General features: G+C 43.4%; 1 protein-coding gene across 1 annotated transcript in view; it reads right to left on the bottom strand.

Moving 5' to 3' along the window:
• The window catches only part of LOC148542031 (ATP-dependent translocase ABCB1-like), a 190,343-nt gene extending 171,845 nt beyond the window's left edge, over positions 1-18,498 (bottom strand). Inside the window, exon 1 of the mRNA XM_088473936.1 lies at positions 18,473-18,498. The gene's annotated coding sequence lies outside the window, so the exon portion shown is untranslated. The remainder of the gene's footprint in view (positions 1-18,472) is intronic.
• Between the last annotated feature and the right edge of the window lie 3,084 nt (positions 18,499-21,582).

The raw sequence follows: 21,582 nt of genomic DNA, 5'->3' as shown, positions 1-21,582 counted from the left end.
CTCTTAATCTTCAAATGGGCCATCAAGACCCATTTCTTCCTCAATGCTTTCCAGCGCTCATCCTAACCCACTACTCTATGCTCCTTCCTCACTATCTAGCCCATCTGTGTCACCCCTGTTTGTCTGACCCTCCCCTCAGAATGTAAGCTCTCGCGAGCAGGGCCCTCTTTCCTCACGTGCTTCTTCTTGCCTTACTTTTACTTTCATTCACAATGGCACCTAAAACTGATTACTGACACCCTGCTGCTTATTTAGGTGTTATGCAGCAATGTATATAAATCATGTACTTGCACTGCATTGTCTGTACTGTTAATAGCTGTTGTCTTGTGTGCTCATTTGTTTCTGTAATTTGTCAGGCGCTGCGGAACCCTTGTGGCGCCATATAAATAAAGGATAATAATAATAATAATAACATGTGGGGATGCAATTGTTTTTACGTGCCCGTCGTAGCTATTCAATTGTTTTTGCTGACTTGCGTGAATGCATGCAGAAATTGGCAAAAAGTCCTTCTTTTGGAATCTAAAAGTCTATTTAGAAACCACATACGCAAAAAACTGAAACAATTGAATATTGCCCGTCAGTTTAGATGGGTGATTGGACGCACAAAAACAATTGAATTTTCCCCAGAGAATTGAGACGATAACTCTAATAGAGGGAATTTAGATGGAGACCAACACATGGTCAATTGTTGTACCTGTTACATACACCATCATCTTAAACAACAGAATTTCCTTAACTGTTCATTCACTGGACAATTCACCCTACTACAGTATATATTTCTGAGCTTCAATAGGTACATTGAACCTTTGAGTATGATTACCAGATCAGACATATAACAGACATACTGCATTGCTACATTGCAAGTAACTGATATACATGCTGCATGTCATCTCTATGATAGAATAAGATGTCCTGCATGCTTCCCAATAGCAAATAAACCATTATTATTATTATTATTATTAATAATAATAATAATAATAATAATAATACACCCTATACATTACCAAAAAATATTTTTAGACATTTGTAAAACACCTTTCTATTTAAAGTTAGTTAAGTGTTACTTTATAACAGTGATTCTTAAATAAGAATTTATGATCAAAATCAGTTGGAGATATGCAATTTGGACTATTGACTATATTTAAAATGTAAATAAAATCAACATTCTGGTAGCGATACAAACTCTTATTTAATCATCATTATTTTAGCTTTATTCATTACAACACTTTAACATTGGTGGATCACTCATATATATAACACACAGGGCCGGCTCTTGGGGTATTCGACCAGTGTGATCGAACAGGGGCGCCACCCAATAGAGGGAGCACCCCTCCCAAACATCCTGATTTCAGCGGAACAGCACTGTCCCACTGTTCCACCCGTGGGTCAAAGTGGCCCGCGGGTGGTCTGGTCGGGAGGTCGGGTACCCCCACCGCTGCAGCTGTGCGGCGGTGCCGGATCCTGGAGGCTGAATGGATACTGCGCACATGCGCCCGGCATCCATTCAGTGCCGGGAAAGGGCTGGGGGAAGCCCAGCTAGTGACGAAGTGCTGGGCTCCCCCCAGCCTGACGTTACACTGCAGGCGTGCCATGCTGGCATGCCCCCAAATAACATAATTTTAGGGAACGTGGCCTATGGTAATTAAAACACGCCCCCATTTCCGGACACGCGACTAGAGGGGACAACCATCACCCAGGTGGCACAGGGCGCAGCTACTCCTGGAGCCGGCCCTGATAACACAATACATGTTGGTAGCTGCTCAATCATTTCAGTAATATCACTCAGCGGCATGTAAGGGAGGGGTTATTCTATACAAGAAATGAGCAAAAAGTATTCCCCCAGCACTCAGAATGAAATCAGCAATAAGATTTGAAAAACTACATGGTGGTAGATAATTCCCTGGGGTGGTTGGCCTTCGCTGGCTTTTTGGGGTTCTGCACCCCAGGCTTTGACCAAGTATTATTGACCTCCAGTATCAGAGAAGCCGTGATGTGGTCTGGAGGCTTAGCCATATTTTTGCAAATATATGCAACTGAGATCTCTGAATTATCTACCCCCATGTAGTTTTTCAAATCTTATTGCTGATTTCATTCTGAGTGCTAGGGAAATATATCTAATACTTAGGGATCCACTGATTATATTAATACTGATGTAGGACAGTGATGCAACAAGTTTCCCCATAGCAGAATTTGTACATAGTGAACACAGATTACTCACATAACTACTAGTTTCTGTACCAGCCAAGAATATTTGCATACACTAATTATAAACTATCATAATCAGATGCTGGCAATAATACAAAGTATGTTTGCCAAATATAACAACTAACATCCAACTATTCTTAGTGATAGTGGCCTGGAATTAGATTTTCTTTGCATAACACTAGCAATCAATATAATGTGCTTTATGTGGTATAAATTACCCCTTCTAAGTCTTTTTCTCTGGATAATCACAGAACGGGATGCAGTCAGGATACCGGCGGGTGCTTTCCCGCCTGCCGATATCCTGACACTGCCAGCCCGACATGGGACTAAAGATAGGCTTTGAAATCCCGGTGCCTATCATTAGCCCCACTACAAAATCCCGACATTTACCTGTCGGGAATAAGGTCCGTCTGTGTTCCGCAGCATGTGTGCTGGGCTGGGGAGAGAGGCTGCTGCAGCAGCAGTCAGTCCTTTCTCTCCCTGCCCGAACTAAATAGCAGCAGTGACGGTGGCCAGAGGGGGTGGGCTTCAGGACCCAGACCCCTGCCGGGTCCCTCCAACAGTCAGGCCTGTTGAAATAGTACTCACCCCCTCTCGGCGCCCCTGGAAGTGATTACACAATACATATATCAGTCACTTGTGTACAATGGGATCTATGTACTAATGTTTATGCATAGAGCCACAGTTCTTAATTTTTGGAGCAGGGCGGCAACATATGTCATATTTATGTATTATAAGTAACACAATTTTGCTCAAAAACAGAGCAAGGCTGACAACTTCCACCTAAGTGGTGACGGAGGATTTTGACGCTTGGAGGAAGAGAAAGTGCAGCTTAACATGCGACATGGAAATGATGAATCTCATTATCATATATGCCCTAGCTCCGCCCTGACTGCTCTTCTGAGCGCACTCTCCAGAAGATGGCTTTGCAAAGTGCTAGACAGAAGATAAATATGGAGGAAAGAGTGGAAATTATCTTTTTTCTCCAAATTTGCCTTAATAAATACACCTCTGTGTATGAATACATATAGCACAAACACTCTATTAAAGTTGTGCAACAGTGGCATAATTACGGCCCCCGCAGCAGCTTGGGGGTACCGGGGGCCGTTGCTGTGCCACTGCAACTGTGGATGCTGGCCTCTGAAATGATCTGAGGCTAAGGAAGCCTCCGATCGTCCCAGAGGCCGGCATCCCCAGTAATGCAGTGCGTGGGTGACGTCATGACGCCACCCGCGACATGAGGAGCCTGTGTGGCCGAGCCTGCTGGATCAAGTTAGATCCAGCCAGCACAGCAGCGGGAGCGACAGCCTGGATGACGGCCGCGTGAAGCCAGGTAAGTACTGGCATCAGGTAAGTACTGGGGGGTACTACTTTAATAGGCACAACTACAGGGGCACTACTTAAAGGGGCACTACTTTAAGGGGGCACTACTTTAAGGGACAGAACTACAGGGGGCACAGCATATGGGCACGACTACGGAGCGCTGCATATGGGCTCAACTACAGGAGGCACTGCATATGGACACAGCTACAGGTGGCACTGCATATGGGCACAGCTACAGGCTACACTGAATATGTTCTCAAATACAGGGGGCACTGCATATGGGCACAACTACAGGGGGCAATGCATATGGGCTCAATTACAGGGGGCACTGCATTGCATATGGGCACAGCTGCAGGGGGTACTGCATATGGGCACAGCTACAGGGGGCACTGCATGTGGGCACAACTACAGGGGCAATTGCATATGGGGCACTACTACAGGAGGCATTGTATAAGAGGTGCTGCTACAGGGGGCACTGCATAATGGGCACTACTACAGGGGGCATTGCATAAGGGGCACTACTATAGGGGGCATTGCATAAGGTGCACTAGTACAGGAGGCATTGCATAAGGGGCACAAGTGCAGGGGGACTACTACAGGGGGCTCTGTATAAGGGGCACTAACTTGATACATTCAGTTTACAGGTTATAAACTATGGGGGTCATTCAGACCCGCTCGCAAGCAAAGGACGCTCGCAAGCGGGTCGATGTTTGCCGAATGCGCATGCACACGACGGAGGGAGCTCCGTCGTGCGCATGCGCGAGACCCGGCGAGCGACGAGGGGTCTCGCACCAAAGGGGGCGTGCTGTTGATGGTGACTGACAGCACGCCCCCTTTGGTGGGCGTGCTGGGGGCGTGGCTGCCAGACGGAGGTGTTCCCATGGGAACGCCTACCGTCTGAACCCGGCCCCACTGACATCAGTAAATGATGTCAGTGGGAGTGATTTTGGCTCTGATAGAGCCAAAATCACTCCTGGGCTTGCGGCAGCGAGACCCTACCACAGGGTCTCGTCACAAGCCCGATGGTCGCGATGGTCAAAGACCATCGTGACCATCATCATGGCCGCTTGCTATAGCTGTGGGTGGTCACCCACAGCTATACGAGCGGCCAGGAGGCCGCTCCATTTTTAGGGAGGAGGGCCCTGATTCAGAGCGAGCGCTCTGGTCAGGGCATTTGGCTCTGAATCAGGCCCTATGTTCCCAATAATCTGACTGTACACGAACATAGAAACTGTGCAACCTGTCTTGAGCTGAGGTGACAGACTGGCAGGAGTGGAGAGGAGTGTTGGTGAAGTAGATCTGTCAGGGTGGGATGTAATGGGCATTACTGTGTGGCATAATGTGTAAGGGACATTACTGTGTGGCACAATGTGCTATTAGGGGTAATACTTAGTGTGGCATAATGTGTTATAAAAGGCATTACTGTTTGGCATTATATGTTATAAGGGGCATAATGTGTAAGGGGTATTACTGTGTGGTATAATATGTTGTAAGGGGCATTACGGTGTGGCATAATATGTTATAGGGACATACGGCGTGGCATCATTTGTTATAAGGGTATTACTGAGTGTCATTATGTGTTATACGTGGTATTATTGTGTGGCATAATGTGTAAGGGGCATTACTGTGTGACATAATGTGTTGTAAGGAGTTTTACGGTGTGGCATAATGTGTTATAGGGGCATTTAGTGTGGTATATTTGTTATAAGGGCATTACGGTGTGGCATAATGTGTTGTAAGGAGCATTACTTAGTGTGTCATAATGTGTAAGGGACATTATTGCATCATGAAACCACACATCTTAAACGTCGTCTTTGGGTGTGTTTGTTTTTTGGACGGGGACAGTGGGGCGCCTGAAACCTTTTTGGCAGTGGGGAACAAAATTTGTAGTTATGCCACTGCTGTGCAAGTTGTGAACCAGCCTCTTCTCCAAAGCCTCCATACGTGAAAAACGTGTTTCATAAGCTGCACATGTAAATCATTCTTCATCACCTCCATGTGCCGTATTTCTCCTTAAGATAGCACAGAAGTAACACAGTATATACACCTTAGAATGGGGGCCATCCCTAAAGTGTGGTTTTTTGTCTGTATCCCAATTAAAAATACATGGCTAGGAGTTATTTACAGAGGCTTTCCATGTGCAGCTTCTGAAAACTGAATAAATAATTCCATATTTATTATTATTTATTTTTCCATACTATTAGTTTCCCTTTTATTCCCACAGACCGACAGATCTTTAGTTTCCATTGTGGCAGGCTGGCATGGTGCAGCAATCCTATATGTAGAGGACTACATGTAATTCTACATAAATTGCTTAGATATTGAAAAACGTCAGGATCACTCACAAAAAGATGTAAAATTACTCTTGTACTTGAATAAGAAAAATATCTCTTTAGCTTTCCTTCAAGAGACACATTCATTTGGTTACGGATGAGGTGACAAATTAAATATGCTTTATTGGTCTGTAGTTGCATCAGCCTCATACAATTCTAAGTCTCGGGGCATTGCGATTTTAATTAGACTAACTATTCCCTTTGAGATTTCCTCCATCATATCTGATCCACTAGAGAGATTTGTTGTTGTTGCTATGAAAATACAAGGTCACAAATATGTTGTTTCAAATGTACAGTATATGCTCCAACTGTATACTCTAAGCTATTTTTTTAAAAATTGCTTGCAACCCTTAACCCTTCTTGTAATGAATCTCTTATTATCTGAGGAGACTTTAATCTAATTTCCTATAGCTATTTATACCCCTTTTACACAGACTGAAATATCCCGGGTTGATGCACATGAACACGTATAACCCCGGGATTTTAGTCGGTGTAAACGGATCAACCCGGGTCCAGTGACCAGGGGATCTGACCATAGCCCGGGTCGGCGCCGCAGTGTAAAAGGGGGTTCTCCCGGGTTTGATCCGGGTTGCAAATGTGTTCCAAATCCTGGGTCAGACCCGGGGACTTTGGTGTAAAACGGGTATTAGACAGATCTAATCCTTCTTCCCGCACTTTTCCCACCCTAATTTAGGAATTCCTATATTGGCAAAATGAAGGCAGGTGGTCAACGATTGGAGAGCTCTCCATCCCACCGATAAAGAGTTCACATTTATCATCTGCTCACAATACGCTGACACATATAGATTATGTTCTAGTCTTTCATACTCTATTTCCCTCGGTCATTGATTCACAAATTGATTCGATCTCGCTTTCTGACCACACACTGGTCTCAATTGTCCTGCATCTCCCAATTGAGCTAGGTTCCTCTAAATTGTGGAAATTGCCCTCACATCTATCATGCTCACTTAAATTCAGAAATCGATTGGAAGCTGCCTGGAAACGAGTATAAGAACAACAATTTATCCTCCCAAGAGTCTAAATGCAATCTGTCAATCATTTTACTAGTAATGGTCTGCAAATCTGCTGATCATGTCCATACACTAGCAATTTACAACCCCAATCGATTTGTGAAATCCAACATGTTGGACAATCTGAGTTACCAATTTCTATCACTTTTTGATTGCAATCTGCGATCTGTGAAGCCCATACATTGCACATTTTTATACACAATCGATTGCAAATTGCAGAATTGCCACAATCGATTGCTGATGTATGGGGCCTTAGCCCAATTCTGTTTTGGATGACTGCAAAATCTGTTTTGAGAGGCGAGATCATTTCTTTCATAGCAGATTTCAATAAGAAATATTAATTAAAATACTTCGATGTACAGGAAACCCTTTCTGCAGCATATCAACTATATAAATCTGAACTATCAATTAACGCTAAACAGCAGTATCTTATTGCGAAAACCCATTTTGTTGAATTAATGCGAGACATGGGTGACTGGTACTTGTTTTCTGTAAGCTACAAATTTCATAAGTTTGAAACAAAGCGGATCGTCTCTTAACAAATCTCCTGCGAGTTTCGCGCAAGCCCGCTAGGATTCACTCGCTTAGGACACCCCAAGGCAGCTTAATTACTTCTAATGCTCAAATAGCCGAGGTTTTGAGGGATTTTTATGGGAAGTTGTACTCCTCTGTGCCCGACTCCTCCCCAATTATTGACCATTCACCTGATACAGAGGATCCTCCTTCTAATACGGAATCTGCTACTTCTTCAGAGCTCCTTAACTCATCCCACGGCATTAAGCAGCTAAAGCCAGAAAAAGCTCCTGGGCCACATGGTTTTAGTGGAGAGTTTTACAAAATTGCCATGTCTAGGTTTGTAGAACTTCTGCTTAATGTTTTTAACTCCCTACTTTCCTCTCATTCCTTCCCATTTTCTTTAATTCGGTCATTTTAAAAGTGCTTCCTAATCCTGATAGGGGTCCTACTCTCCCAAGTTCTTACCATCCTATTTCACTTTTAAACATTGACTATAAATTATTATCTAAAATTCTGGCAGATCACATGAAGTTAGCTCTCCCACATATTATCCACTCAGATTAATCTGGCTTTATTTGGGGACGCCATTTGGTGGTTAATGTCAGAAAGGTGATTTCTGCTATACACTCTTCCTCTCTTTCCTCCTCACATTCAGATAATCTGATTCTTTTATTAGATGCCGAAAAGGCATTCGATTTAGTTAATTGGACACATTTATATCAAGCCCTTCATTGTTTCCATATTCCCTGAATTTTTCAGTAATGCCATACAATTGCTTTATACTAACCCACGCACCCAAATTTTATATAATAGCTTTATCTCTTCCCCATTTACTATACAAAAAGGTACAAGGCAAGGTTGTCCCCTCTCTTCTCTGTTTGCTGTAGCTCTCGAACTGCTGGCGATGGCTCTGAGATCCTCATCTATATTTAAAGGTGTACGAGTAGGCAATTTTGAGGTATAAATTACGCTTTTTGCAGATGAAATGCTGCTTTTTGTATCTGATCCTACATTGTCTATCCCAGAGATTCTGAAATTTATTTCTGAATTTGGCTTGTTTGCAGGTTACAAAATAAATTTCACCAAATCTGAGATGTTGCCGCTTGGTCTATCCTCTATGTCGCTTACATCCCTATCATCTATTGCATCCTTTCATATTGTCCAATCTCAAATGAAATATCTAAGTATTTAAGTAAATGCTGATATAGCCAAACTATATGAGGCAAACTTTTTTCCCATTATATCCAAGGTAACCTCCATGTTAGATGATTGGAAATCACTTCCCCTTTCATTATTGGGATGGGCCGTGGTGTTGAGGAGTATAGTCTTCCCAAAAGTATTTTATGTGATGCAAATGCTACCTATTCGCATCTTGGACAAAGATATTGCTCATTTACGGCGAGTAATGTCCCGTTTCTTATGACAGACTTTAAAACCAAAAATTGCTTTAACCAAGCTTATGGCAAACAGAAAAGCTGGTGGAATTGGAGTTACGGATTTTGCCTCCTATTCACTTGCTGTCTTTTTTCATTATATTGTTGATTGGTTGCATGATAGGGGTTCTTATACTGACCCTCCCCTGGACAAATCTATTTTTGCTCCCTTTTACCCAAATGCACTTCTACATTCTAAGAAAACTGACATTCCTTTGCATATTTTACAACATATATTAATTTGAGACACCTATCATTGTTAGATCACTATGAATAAAAAATTGGGAAGAAATCATACTTCTTCACCTTATGTCACATTGTGGGATAACCCCTCATTTCCCCCATCCTTATCTAATTTGACATTTACACAATGGCATAACAAAATCTTGTGTTCAGCCTCAAAAGTTTATGACCCAGGAGGCCATATTTTACAATTTTCTGAACTTTGTGATAAATATTCCCCTCCCAATTCCAATATGTTAAGTCTCTAAATTTACCTCTTCAACTTTCTATTTGTTCAGATCTACTTCTTAAAATCCTGAAACTATGCATCTCTTCTGCTTTTAAATTAAGATACTTATACTGTGAACTTTTTAATCTTTCCATAGAATCATCTTGGGAAAAATTGAGTATACAGTGGCAAAAAGACATCCCAACTATATCCTCTCCCTCTCTATTATTCACTCATTATGATGCTACCCTGCGTATATTAAATTCAGCATATTTACAGGACATTCATCTTCATTCAATTCAGAGAGCATATATATCTCCTGCCTTACGTTTTATTATAAACCCCTCTGTGTCAAGGAGTTGCTCCAAGTGCCGTCATACTCCTGCAACTTTTTTCAAATGTTTCTAGGAATGTGGTAAGAATAAGCGTTTCTGGAATAAAGTTATATGATATATTAATGCAACTTTTTCACTCTCACTAACTCCCGACCCCTAGCATGTTTATGCATACAATTTTCAATATGGATCTTGCCTCACCCAAAACTATCATTTATTTCACTATGTTGTTCACTATGTCTAAGAAGGTCATTCTAATTCATTGGACTTTTAGATCTGCTCTGTCTCTTAATAAGGTGAAACAAAAAATGCGTCAACTTCTTTATTTTGACAGAAAATGAACCTTACCTGAGGTTGAAAAAGGTATAGTGGGTTTCTACAGGAAATGGTGCTTATACAGTACATAGATAGATTGGATCATGATACTTAATCACAGATCTTCAAAATGTTTGAGAAGATGGAATGGTTTTTACACAAACAGCTTTTGTCTACATATACAACAGATCAATAATATGTCCCACTTTCCTTCTGTTATGTAATATTGTATTTCCCAGATACTCATTTGTTCGGTTTGTTTATCTAAATAAACATGGGCTGCCCTCCCCTTCCCGCCCTCACTTACTTTCTTTCCTATCGTCTTGTCTTTTGTCTTCCCCTTTTATGTTTAGTTTGGTTCTTTTTTTATTTAATATAAAATACAGTCTACCTATTATAAAGACCGTTGTTATCTTTTGAGCAATATGGTGTTATTTTTGAATGATGTTTTTTTTTCTACACTGTATTGAAGTACATGTTATTTAATTTGCTTAACATCTTAGTTGTCTATCTGATGTCTTTACCAGATGTATTTCTAATATCATTTTACTTATACAATTGTAGAACCTTTTACTTTGTAATTTGCTAAAAACTAATAAACAGATTTTTTTTAAAAATCTACACATCAGATAATAAGATAAATTATTTTGAATCATGCTAAATTAACCTTATTAAATGAAACATCATATTATACATAATGTATATTAAACATAAAACAGAGAAACATTGATAACAACATTTTAATAATAAAGTGGCTTCCTTACCATTCATTTCTCAAATGTAAAAAGTTTATATAACATTATTTAGTAGCTTGCTCTACAGGTACATCGCTATACGAATATATTACCAGCCTTAAAATGTGTTCTCAGTCTAATCAGTACACAACTGACATTAACAACCAATACTGAGACCATATAACTGATAAGGGAAAAATGTCAGATAAGACTTATCTAAAGGGGAACTCAACAGCGGCTAAAATTAATTAACTTTAAGCATAAGAATTTTCTTCCTTTCTTATTGTCTGATCAAAATTGTAATGTTTGTATATCAAACAAGACAGGAATAAATCTTCAGTGCATGCCTGATATACAAAACGTTACAATTACAATATATACTCATCAAGCATTAATCTAATTGTTTTGAACTAGGATTTTTTTTTTCATCTACTTTTACTTGTGTTGGGCAAATTGTTCTAAACACGTCAATGCTTTACAAGTTTGATTAAAAAAAAAAAGTTCAGATTGTAAAATGCGTGGACAGCTTGAAGTCTGAACATTTTCCTGAATGTATTAGAATGTCCTGAATATGTATTATTAACATTTTCTATAATAGTTGAACAATATTTACTGTAGTAAAAATAGTTATTAAAGTATTGATTAAAAAACAAAATGAATGTGTTGAAATGCATAGTACATTACCTAATAATCTTACCATATGACAGAGAAAGATGATATCCTGTGCTCTTGATGCTAGGGACTATCTTAATGTATTGTACTCCTCTCTTATATATAATGAAGACTTTTTTTTGAAGCAGGTGAAAAGTCCTTACCCTGCATTAACTGCCTCTTCCTCTTATCAGACTGGTTAGAAGTAACCACTAACAGCAGTATACCATTTACATTTACATTCCTTAGTTTTGCTATGTCACAGCTCGTGTAAGTTTAGATAGAGGATTTTTTTTATGGCTAAAAGGTTTCTGAGTTCATTTATGAAGATTAGATAATGTAACTTGAGTTCACCAGGATTTTTGCATGAAGTAAACCTTCATTTTAGGGTAACAGTAATTATGAGGTTAAAATAATGTTTCCTCAGATATGATTTAACACTAAATTATGTGTGTTTATTGCTAATTAGGCAATGCTGTCTTTGGAAATATAACTTTGTGGTATGGTTTATTAAAGAGCACTTATTATATTTTATTATTATAATATTCAGTTTATTATTATTATTATCATCAGTTAGTTATATAGTGCAGAATGTTCTGTTGCGCTTTACAAGTGGGAACAAACATTACTAGAACAAAACTGGGTAATAACAGGCAGACATAGAGGTAAGAGGGCCCTGTTCGCGAGCTTACATTCTATAGGAAAATAGACATTGATACAGAAGGATATGTGCAACCTATTATATATTGGCCCAGCCAGATTGCAGAGGTTCTTGATGGGCTGTATCATCCAGTCACACAGGAATGTTGGCCTAGGGTCAGGAGGATATGAAAATGAAGTCAGGAGTACTACTTTACTAAAAGTGTTCTGCTGGATAAGTCCTTTGGTGATCCAGTTCTCTTTACATTTCTCACCAGCAACAAAAGCACAGCACAACACTCACGGATAGATTTTCAAGTGTCTCTGAGCAAACTCCCTGTCTGCTCTCCCAGGTGAGACCCTCAGCCCTAAACACACTAGGCTTATATTGGCCACTCTCAGGTGGAAACCCTAACAAGCCTGTTACCAGGCTGCGAGAACCAAAACCTGGAGTGGCTGTGGGTGGAGCCCTCCCTCTCCTCTCACCCACAACCCCCAGGTCCCAAACCGGCTTTTCAAAAAGCCGAAACTTAAGCCTGCTACACTGCAGACTTTCTCCTGGGGGTTTAAAACACATAAGACAGGAATCTGGGACAAATGTACCTGCCACAGACCACTTTACCAGTGATCCTATCACATATCCCCCCCCTTTGTTTCGACCTGTGGGGCGGAACAACTGAAGCCCCCAAACAATGAATGCGTGACAACGCGTCAGCATTGGCCAGCTGGCTTCCTGGCCTGCGTTCCACTGAAAATTTAAAAGTTTGTAACGCCAAGAACCATCTCGTAATTCTCGCATTACTGTCCTTATTTTCGGACATCCACTTCAAAGGGGCATGGTCAGTGATCAATTTGAATTTTCTTCCAACCAAGTAGTACCTGAGAGCCTCTAATGCCCACTTTATGGCCAACGCCTCCTTCTCCACTGTGGCAAAGTTTCTCTCATGTACATTCAACTTTCTACTTAGATAGAAAATAGGGTGTTCCTCACCCTCCTTGTTCTGGGACAGGACCGCTCCTATACCTACTTCTGATGCATCAGTTTGTACTATGAATTCCCTTTCAAAATTAGGAGTCATCAGGACTGGTTGGGAACACAACGCTACTTTCAACTCCTGAAAAGCTTTCTCTGCCTCAGGACTCCATTCTACCATGACTTTTTGTTTGCCTTTGGTCAGGTCAGTCAGTGGGACTGCCATGGTGGCAAAGTTGGGTATAAACCTCCTGTAGTACCCCGTAATTCCCAAGAAGGCTCTCACCTGCTTCTTATTCAGAGGCCGTGGCCAGTTTTGTATGGCATCAACCTTATTGAGCTGAGGCTTTATCAGGCCTCTGCCAATGGTGTATCCCAGATATTTTACTTCCTCCATGCCTAGACAACACTTTTTTGGGTTGGCTGTCAAACCTGTCTTATAGATGGAGTCCAACACTGCTTGTACCCTGGGTAAGTGAGACTGCCAATCAGGACTATGAATGACCACGTCATCCAGATAAGCAGCCGCATACCGTCTATGGGGCCTTAGAATCCTGTCCATCATTCTTTGGAAAGTAGCAGGTGCCCCATGTAGCCCGAAGGGCAACATCTTGTACTGAAACAAGCCCTCTGGCGCTGAAAAAGCTGTCTTTTGTTTGGCGCTCTCGGTTAACGGTACTTGCCAATACCCTTTGGTTAGGTCAAGAGTGGTTAAATACCTTGCCGTCCCTAGTCTCTCAATCAGTTCATCCACTCTTGGCATCGGGTAGGCATCGAATTTTGAAACACTGTTCAACTTTCGGAAGTCATTGCAGAAACGCACACTCCCGTCGGGCTTTGGAACCAACACAATGGGACTTGACCATTCACTATGTGATTCTTCAATAACCCCTAACTCTAGCATATTTTTAATTTCTTTCGACACAGATTCTCTTTGTGCTTCTGGTAACCTATAGGGCTTTAGATTAACTTTAACCCCTGGGTCAGTGATGATGTCATGTTTAATGACCGAGGTTTTCCTGGGTACGTCAGAGAACAGCACCCTATTTCTGATCAGAAACTCCTTGACCTCTTGTTGTTGAATTGCCGACAGGGTTTTTGCCACTGTCACTTCGGGAACTAAGGGCCCTGGATTTACTGGAGGGGCTCGGTCGGCTGACAGTACCGTTCTATCTTTCCAGGGCTTTAACAGATTTATATGGTATATCTGTTCCGGCTTTCTTTTCCCCGGCTGGTAAACTTTGTAATTGACCTGCCCCACTCTTTCTAAGATTTCAAAGGGCCCTTGCCATTTAGCCAAAAGTTTATTTTCCACAGTGGGAACCAATACTAACACTCTGTCCCCAGGAGCAAAGCTGCGTAACCGAGCATTGCAGTTGTATACCCTCTGCTGTGCCTGTTGAGCCTGTTCCAGGTGCTCTCTCACTATCGGCACTACCGCAGCAATTCTCTCCTGCATTTGAGAAACATACTCAATCGCCGTTTTGTAAGGACTAGACTGCCCCTCCCATGTCTCTTTGGCAATGTCTAGTAACCCCCTTGGGTGTCTCCCATACAACAAGTCGAAGGGTGAAAACCCGGTGGAGGACTGGGGAACTTCTCTTATGGCCAACAATAAATACGGCAATAAGTAATCCCAATCCCTACCATCCTTGTCGACCACTTTCCTAAGCATGTGTTTTAACGTCTTGTTAAACCTCTCGACCAGCCCATCGGTTTGGGGGTGATAAACCGAAGTTCTTAACTGTTCAATTTTGAACAGGCGACATAACTCTTTCATGACTTTTGACATAAATGGTGTACCCTGGTCAGTTAGTATCTCCTTAGGTATACCCAGCCTGCTAAAGACATGAACTAGCTCTCTGGCAATGGTCTTGGTTGACGTATTGCGCAACGGGATCGCTTCCGGGTACCTGGTAGCGTAATCCATTATGACCAGAATATACTGGTGTCCCCTGGCAGACTTCATTAAGGGTCCAACCAAATCCATCGCTATTCTTTCAAATGGCACCTCTATAATAGGCAATGGAACTAGTGGACCCTTAAAATGTGGCCTGGGAGCATGATACTGACACTCAGGGCAGGATGCGCAAAAGTCAGACACCTCTTTATGAAGCCCGGGCCAGAAAAACCTCTGCATTATTCGCTCAGTGGTTTTCTCTACCCCTAGATGGCCTGCCGTTATATGACCATGGGCCAGATCCAACACTGTTCTTCTGTAGGCTTTGGGAACTATTAGTTGTTCCACAATATCTTCCCCCTTCTTAGTCACCTGATATAACAAATCCTGACACATTGCCATGTGGGGATAGGACAAAGGACTATCAGGGTCTACGGGTTTACCATCAACTACTTTTACATTCTCCCTGGTTTTTACCAAAGTAGGGTCATTCAACTGCTCCACGGCAAAGACCTCTCTTCTGACCTCTAAATCAGAGGCAGAGGTTGTTGGGCCAGGCAGAGGTAGAGGCAGAGGTAGAGGCAGAGGTAGAGGCAGAGGCAGAGGTTGTTGGGCCAGGCAGACGATCACCTGGCCCAACAACACTTCCCACCTCAATGGGAGGCACATCAGTTGGCGGGCCACCGTCACGCTCCGCATTCTCTAGTTCGCCAATCATAGTAGAAAAAGGGAATAACTCTGACTCAGAAGAAACTCCCTCCTCCACTACATCGACAACCTTCTCAAATGGATCGGGGTTGTTCACCTCTGGAACAAAACGGCTTTCCCACAACTTCCAGAAGTGAGCAAAGTCTCTCCCCAATATTGCATCGTACATCAGACCATGCACCAAACCCACAGAAACTATAGCAGAACCACATGGTGTCTCGATGTTCACCTCGGCAGTAACATAATATCGAGTATCCCCATGTATGCAGGTCACACCAACAGTTTTCCCCTCACGCCGCAAGGGGTTCACCAGCTCAGCTTTTATAAGTGTCACCAAGCTACCAGAGTCTAACAGTGCCTCTACTCGGTTGCCATCTACAGTGAGTACACACATGTGCTTATCAGTCTCAGCCTGCCGGTCAGCCGTACAGGCTGTCTGTGCAAAGAAAGACCCCCTGCCGTAGACATGAGCAGTATCACATTGCATAGGTTCAGTTGTAAGTGAACAATTAGCGGCAATATGGCCGAAGTCACCACATCGGAAACACTGAGTCATATTAATGTCTATTCGTTTACGGGGCAAGAACCTTCCTGGCCTGGCAGGCCTGTCTCCAGGTTCTACACCGTCAGTCTTAGGTACATTCCACCGCCCAGCACCCTTTCCCCTGGAACAGTCTTACCAGTGTCTGTGGGAGTTCGCCGGTGTGCCATCGGAGCTCGGTGGGGCATACTCATCAGCTCCTCAGCCGCCACGTACCTCTCCACCAGCTCGACCAACTGGTCCACGGACTTAGAGTCTGCATGGCTCACCCACTTGCGCAGAGTCACAGGTAATGATCGCAGGTACCGGTCCATCACGACCCTTTCCACGATCTGTGGTCCCGTCAGCGTCTCGGGCTATAGCCATTTTGAGGACAGATGAACGAGGTCATGCATCTGTGAACGTGGAGGCTTATTCATATGGAACTCCCAGCGGTGGACCCGTTGGGCACGAACAAAGGTGGTGACTCCCAAGCGAGTTAGGATCTCCTGTTTTAGTTTTTGATAGTCCTTGGCATCAGCCAGGCATAAGTCGAAATAGGCCTTTTGTGGCTCCCCAGACAAAAAAGGTGCCACCAGACTTGCCCACTGCTCCTGGGGCCAACTCTCCCTTTCGGCCGTTCTTTCAAATGCGGCGAGATAGGCCTCCACATCATCACCCGAAGTCATCTTTTGGAGGAAGTGACTGGCTCGTACGAGTGAGTGGTGGTGGGAGGACCAGCAATAACATCTCTGGGCCGGGCGACCAGGTGCTGTACCACCTCTTTTATGGCCTGGCTGTTTTCCGCCAAGGCCTGGCGGGTTTCCTCGATGGCAACCTGTTGTTGCCCCTGGGCTGTCTCCAAGGCCAACAGTTGCTCCCTGGTGGATTCCTGCAGAGCCCTGGTAGCTTCCTGCTGAGCTGCTGTAGCTTGGAGCAAGGCCTTAATTATGTCCTCCATTTTGTCCTGGGGTGTAGGTTGGAAGCTAAACCTTGCCTCTCTGAGCATTGGCTGACGTCTCCTCTATGGGACTCCAAGGACACAGCGTTATTTCCACACTCACAAATTGGGTGTCTGTCCCTTTAATTTTTAAACGGAAAGTTTTCCTCTCGCTGCAACTTCAGTGTGTGTGGGTGCCCGCATTCTCCACCATATTGTGACACAGTCAGATTAGGGGTCCCTCTCCTGGGTAGAGGTCTCCTTCCTTACACACACAGCAGCTTGGAAACAGTACGCCAGTCTGGATTCGAGTACAAGCTGGTCGGCGCCAGACTTTATTGTACAATGTCAGAAATAACATAAAGGAAACATAAACATAAATCCTAGCCCTGTCGGGGCTCTAACTTCACAAGTGGTTCCCTCACTACCAGAACCTGGCAGGGCCTAATGCCCTCACCAGCAACAAAAGCACAGCACAACACTCACGGATAGATTTTCAAGTGTCTCTGAGCAAACTCCCTGTCTGCTCTCCCAGGTGAGACCCTCAGCCCTAAACACACTAGGCTTATATTGGCCACTCTCAGGTGGAAACCCTAACAAGCCTGTTACCAGGCTGCGAGAACCAAAACCTGGAGTGGCCGTGGGTGGAGCCCTCCCTCTCCTCTCACCCACAACCCCCAGGTCCCAAACCGGCTTTTCAAAAAGCCGAAACTCAAGCCTGCTACACTGCAGACTTTCTCATGGGGGTTTAAAACACATAAGACAGGAATCTGGGACAAATGTACCTGCCACAGACCACTTTACCAGTGATCCTATCACAATACATATATATACAAATGAAAGGACTGTTTTACATTAGCATTTGTATAGCAGGTTGCTGCTATTTAAATATTCAGTTGAATTTTAGAAGCCGTTAAACATTAGTTAAATACATGTTAATGGCTATAACAATAGACACCATTGGAATTTGTACTTGAGTCGTATTGCTATAGTGTTTTTGGAACACTATGGGCTTAGTTGTTAGCAAATTGTGTATAAGTCACTCCAGAAGAAAAGTGCACAGAAAAAATGTATTTCTGCATAGAGCTGACCACATCTCAGGATACATATACCTCTTCATTGGCAGCTTATGCACATACTTTACAACACATCATCATCATCATCAGTGTGTTCTTGTACCTGCCATGTAGCAGGCATAACCAATACAACTCCTAACAGGCAAATATGGTTTTACTTGTTGCTGCACTACATGGCCCATATTTGCGTGAAGGACTTAAAAGAATTTTGTCACTCTCATTCTGAGTCCCCAGTTGTAAGGGCGGATATGTGAGGAATGCTGCAAATCTACATAGCAGCCTATGTATACACATCTACATAGCAGCCCATGTATACAGATATACTGTACATAGCAGCCTATGTGTCACATGTCCCCACAGAGGCCCCAGAACCAGACCCCGTTACTTACCTTTGCGGGCGCTCACTCGCGGCGTCCTCGGCACTCACAGTGCGGCAGCGGCTCCCTCCTCTCCGGCTGGCTCTGTCAGTGTCCTCTCTCCTGCACCCGCAGTCTGCTGTGGCTCCGGCGTCTGTGGGGTTGGACTGCAACCCTCCAGTCCATGGGCGTGGCCATGTTGGATTGCCCACGTGACTCCGCCTCCACCAATCAGCATCCAGCAACCTAAATAAAAGGATTTCTGCTGCAGCAACTAGTTGCCAGTGCAATAGGACTCTTACTGTGCTCCATATAGCATTCTTGCTGACTTTTCAAGTATTTCATTTCTGTGAGTTCCAGCCATCCTTCATTATACCTGGAGTCCAGTTACACACCTCTCTATACTGTGAAGTACAAATTACTACTTCCTGCACCCAAGGGGTTAATCGTCACGAGTCAGTTTGCGAGGCTGAACGGGACTCTGGAGCTGTGAAGGGTGAGGAATGCAGGCTGCCTGTGTTACTGCTTCAGTCACAGGAACACATACAGCACTTTTGAATTTGTCGAGTTTAGCTGTCCCTTCTGTAAATTCTGACATCCGCCTCTGGCACCGCATGCATGGACCCAATTACACTTTTTATGAAGAGCGGTGCCAGGGCTTTTAATCTGCCAGCATGCCACCTCAAGCCCCAGAACACTGCTGTACCTTTCTTTTGGCACATAGCTGGTGTCATCCACTTATCCGGCTATACAGTATATGCTGCCTGTCACTCCGCTGGGGTGCCATTTTAGACCACCCCCTTTGTATGATGATGCCCTGGCGCAGCCAATCATTACACAGTGCCTATGACATCCAAGATGAAGTGCACCTTCCAAATCTGCATCCCCATATGGAGGTGGCACCGTCCTCAATCAGTGTGTTCACCTCTGCTCTGCTGCTAGCTGCAGAGCTAGGTGCCGGGCTGCTGGGTGATCCTCTTTCTCCCACACTACCTCTGGGAGAACTGTAAGGCAGTGCCTGGGCAACTCCGATCGTGGTGGGTGGCCTGTGGCTGCTGCAGAGATGGAAACAAGGCTGTCTCCGTCTCTGAAAAAAAATGTTTTGATTCGTCAGGGGAGGTTTCTAGGTACTCAGAAACCCCCCCTGCGTGCGCTACTGTGATCTACATAGCAGCCCATGTATACAGATCTACATAGCAGGCCATGTATACAGATCTACATAGCAGCCCATGTATACAGACCTACATAGCAGCCCATGTATACAGACCTACATAGCAACCCATGTATACAAACCTACATAGCAGCCCATGTATACAGATCTACTGTACATAGCAGCCCGTGTATACAGACCTACATAGCAGCCCATGTATACAGATCTACTGTACATAGCAGCCCGTGTATACAGACCTACATAGCAGCCCGTGTAAACAGATCTACTGTACATAGCAGCCCATGTAAACAGATCTACTGTACATAGCAGCCCATGTATACAGATCTACATAGCAGCCCATGTATACTGATCTACATAGCAGCCCATGTATACAGACCTACATAGCAGCCCATGTATAGAGACCTACATAGCAGCCCATGTATACAGACCTACATAGCAGCCCATGTATAGAGACCTACATTGCAACACATGTATACAGATGCTACTAAAATCAAATATGACACAAACATGTTTCTGTTTTATATGTTTTTTAGTAATACTGACAAAGTGCATATAAAACTCCAGTGGGTTAGGCTGTGGGAACACTTTAAGTTTCTTTTCTTACTACTCTCTGCCCTAATGCAAGCAAGCTGGACGGGAAACCTTACAGAATTTAAGCCACATGATTGCACCCACTTTCCCAGCTTCATCCTATCAGAACACAAATATGAGGTGGTCGATGTGCGGATACAGTGGATTCCTTATTACCAGTTTACATACTGATTTTCCTCTAACATCTGTAATTTCACTTGCTGCATTTAGTAAGAGTGCTAAATTTATAAATGAGGGCAAAGTATTAATATATACGTAGAATAAGGAAAGTGCTCTTTTCAGAGTCCATATCTTAATTTTCCTTTCACATTGCAGCATTAATGATGGTGGCAGTTTCTAATTAGCAACATCTTAGCAAGTGCAGAAATCAGAATATATTCACCATGGTACAGTGTAACCCAAGGCATTTCATGAACTGCACATGAACTATAGTTACACATATCCACTTGCTGTTTCCATTTAATGTTTCATTTTTGAGTGTTTTTTGTTTTCACCAGAGCAGCAAGGCATATGGCTCTGTGCTGTACGGAGAGATATATCCAGAGGCTATTTCTTCCTTGGTAAAAGTGTATTTTTTATTTATCCCAAACCTGATATACTGTGTATACTGTATACATATTGTGACACAGTCAGGGTAGGGGTCCCTCTCCTGGGTAGATGGACTCCCTCTTTACATACACAGCAGCCGGAGAAACAGGACACAATTCTGGGGTTCTCGTGCAAGCTGGACAGAGCCAGTCTTTATTGTACTGGACACATAAATAAAACAAAACACAAACAAACTTCTAGCCCATCTGGGCTCTAACTAGACAGCAGGTTCCCTCACTAACAGAAGACTAAATAAGTTCACATCCACAGTACTTACAGGTTGTATCACACAGTGTCTCAAAGCAAACTAGCCTATGGGCCTGCCCTCCCAGGTGTGAGACACTCAGCTATAACAAAACCCAGCTTATCTGAACCACTTTCAGGTGCAAGCCCTAACGAGCCTGCTACCAGGCTGAAAGGCCCAATACCTGGAGTGGCCTGTGGAAGGAGCCCTCCCTCTCCTCACATCCACACCCCCAGGACCCATTCCGGCTTTTCACTAAAGCTGACATTTCTAGTCTGTTTTTCCAAACAGACTTCTCCTGGGGGATTTAAAACACATAGGACAGGAATCTGGGACAGACATAGAAGCCATTCAAACTGTTCCAGTGCTTCTATCACAATATATATTTATATAAATCCAAATTAGGGCGGCACTCCCATATAGAAACACAACTGCCTGGTGCCCTCCATAGGTACCTGTGGTCAGGCCCAAAATAAATTGCGGAGACAGCGACACTCAGTTCAAATAATATCACAGAAGCAGGATTATGAAGTCACCAATGTTTCGATA

This window comes from Taudactylus pleione, unplaced genomic scaffold (genome assembly GCF_031769625.1).
Source record: "Taudactylus pleione unplaced genomic scaffold, aTauple2 ptg000016l, whole genome shotgun sequence".
NCBI classification, from domain to species: Eukaryota; Metazoa; Chordata; class Amphibia; order Anura; family Myobatrachidae; genus Taudactylus; species Taudactylus pleione.
The sequence above is the reverse complement of the archived record's forward strand: the minus strand, read 5'-3'. Positions and strand labels throughout refer to the sequence as shown.